This window comes from Notothenia coriiceps, unplaced genomic scaffold (assembly GCF_000735185.1).
Source record: "Notothenia coriiceps isolate Sejong01 unplaced genomic scaffold, NC01 NC01_scaffold00004393, whole genome shotgun sequence".
Lineage (NCBI taxonomy): Eukaryota > Metazoa > Chordata > Actinopteri > Perciformes > Nototheniidae > Notothenia > Notothenia coriiceps.
Window position 1 is genome coordinate 1 of NW_011337094.1, and position 2621 is coordinate 2621.

General features: G+C 37.8%; 1 long non-coding RNA gene across 1 annotated transcript; it reads left to right on the forward strand.

Annotated features, from left to right (window-relative positions):
- Positions 1 to 1420: 1420 nt before the first annotated feature.
- On the forward strand, positions 1421 to 2621 carry LOC104942253 (uncharacterized). The gene is made up of 3 exons (XR_797984.1): positions 1421 to 1515; positions 2017 to 2206; positions 2574 to 2621. It is a non-coding gene; the product is annotated as an uncharacterized lncRNA (long non-coding RNA).

Below are 2621 nucleotides of genomic sequence, written 5' to 3' on the forward strand. Positions count from 1 at the left end.
AATCGTGTTTGTGAACACGAATCAATAGATAAAAAATCGTTTTGGTGAACACGAAATGCCTTGAGACTGGGTTGGGATGTGGGGCCGTCTCAACATCTGGTTATGGGATGTTTTTGTGGCCAAAAAATGATCAAATGTTGAATATATGGACAAAAACAAGTGCGTCGTATGAGGCAGACTTTTGCTAGACCAGGTAACCCGGGGTCGATGAAACTGACGATGTGTGGGCAGCACATCGAGAGATCGTGTTTCGAACAATCAACAATGCCCGCTAAGGAGAGGGAGTAAAAGCTTTCTTGAAGGTTTGTTTTGCTTTCTTACAACGTTACGTTAACTTAACCTTACGTTTGCCATGAGGCTATGTTACTTCCCTTAAGAGCTAGCTGTCTTAGCTAACAACAGTTAGCAGCTAACGTTTTCTGCAGTTTGTGTTTCCACTGAAAAACCTAGTTAGTTATTTAAGGGTAAGTTAACTAAACGTTATCTTACAAGTAGAGAGAGTTAAGTTGTGTTTAAAATCGTCAATGTAATGCACGTTAAAGGTTTTGTGTTGAGCATGAAGTTAGCTTTACTGTAGCTCACCAAAGGTTAGCATGTTAAGCTGCACTTTATGTGGCAGCTCGCTTAATACCAAGAGGGGTTTTGTGCTTCATTGCAAACTTTTCTTTGTTAATCTACCGGAAATTGTAGGGACAGTTTTTTTCTACTCAACTATACAGACCATTATTGAGGAGATGCAAAACATACTGTAAATGAGTTGGGTCCAATCTTTGAGTAATGTTAGTTTGCTGCTAAAAAAAATGAAACATTACCAGATGAGGACATCACCAAAGTGTGTGAGTCTGTCAGGGGATTTGATCTGTTCTCTGCATGTCGTACAGGGCCTATGTACACACTGCTCTGGTATGAATTACAAATATAATTGTAAAATGTAAGTCTCTTGCTCTTGTCATCGTTCAGGCTTTGCATTTGAACTCCTATGACTGGTTACGGACTTGAAGGGAACGACTTCCTGGCCTTCCTGGCATCCAGGAAAAAGATGAGATTCTAATCCATTTCAATGCCAAAAGCAAGTTATTGTTTTAAACTTTTTTTAATATGATTTTTTGGGGAATTTCAGTTTTATTGGATAATAGAGATCTACTGGAACCTAACACCAGAGAGAGAGAGGGAGGAGATGATATGCAGCAAAAGGCCCAGCCGGATGGTGTGGAACGTGTTCTATCAGGTAAAGCACTTTGGTACCCAGTTATTTATGGTATTGAGTTTGAATTTAGCCTTTGGAATGTAATTTCCAACAGTGCATTGTAAAGACTGAAAAAACAGGCTCAGGTTAAAGCTTGACATGATTTGATCTTTTACTTAAGAAAATGTTTGTCTTCCTGTGTTGTCTTATTTCCTTACCTTTCTTTCAGGTGTGACATCTACCAATGGTTGTACATGACAGAGACCTTCTCCACCTCTTCGCTGTCCTACTAGTCAATCCTTCTGATTCTGATCCTTTCCTAAATAGTGGTAAGTTTTACAGTTCAGTGTACGTTAATTTAGCAACTTAATGCTTTACTGCTGTTGAATAAACCCTATATTGCTAGTGATTTTATTAAAATGATTATTTGCAATCTTTTTGATTACAATAATCTTTTTGTAATAATTGTAAAACACATCTTAACATCCATCAGCAATCAATAAAACAAATCATCCAACACAAAATAGAAGAAATCTGGACCTATTCTATTTCTTTTTATACAACAGCATCTATTGGGACTGCTCATTGATGTCATCAAGAGCCATTGAGTCTACCTTTTGTAGTCGGCCTCTCAGAATGTTCATCATTTCTTTGTCTCTTAACGTTCCTATAATCATTTGTTTTTTTATTGTTGGTATTGTTTTGTTCTTTATTTTTGTTGTGAGAATCACTTTGCAATTGTTTAAGTGCTATATAAATAGTTATACTAATATTATTGTTGTTACCATCATTACTATTATTAACAATGTTTTCTTTATTTATCGCTGCAGAAAGGATCATGCCAGCCCACATCAAACACCTGATCAAGAACTTGTGAATCTTCAGGCAGAAAAGATGAAAACACCCGTTCAAAGTTCCAGTTCCCTGTACATGGAACCATGCCTGTCCTCTGTTCCACATGTCTTCAGTCAGTTCTGGACCCTATGACTCGGTCCCTAGTTCTACCAAGGCTCATTAGAGGTAAGAGTGGTAGGAGAGGAGTGGAGTTCTCTTTGTATTTAGGCTGCAAGTCGACAAAGGTGATCAAGTGCTGATGCTAATAATGATCCGATTCATTTGATATTGATTGTCTGCCTATACCGAATCCTGATCCAATTCTTCTATTTCCCAGATAATACAGCTGCACCGTGTACACTAGCTCTATTTGTTGTTGCCATTGTAATTAACCATAAGCAATTGTTGACTGTAACGTCTATGCCAACCAACTGTAATTTGTAATGTATTTTACCATACTTTAACGGTTCTGGCCACCACAGCAGCTCAAATGTTAACATACATGTCAAGTTTTCTTTTTACAGTGTACTTATATCCGTACATTTCTTTTCAGTTTGCTTCAAGAAGTGGCTTCAACAGACAGAAGTGCAGGCCAGAATGG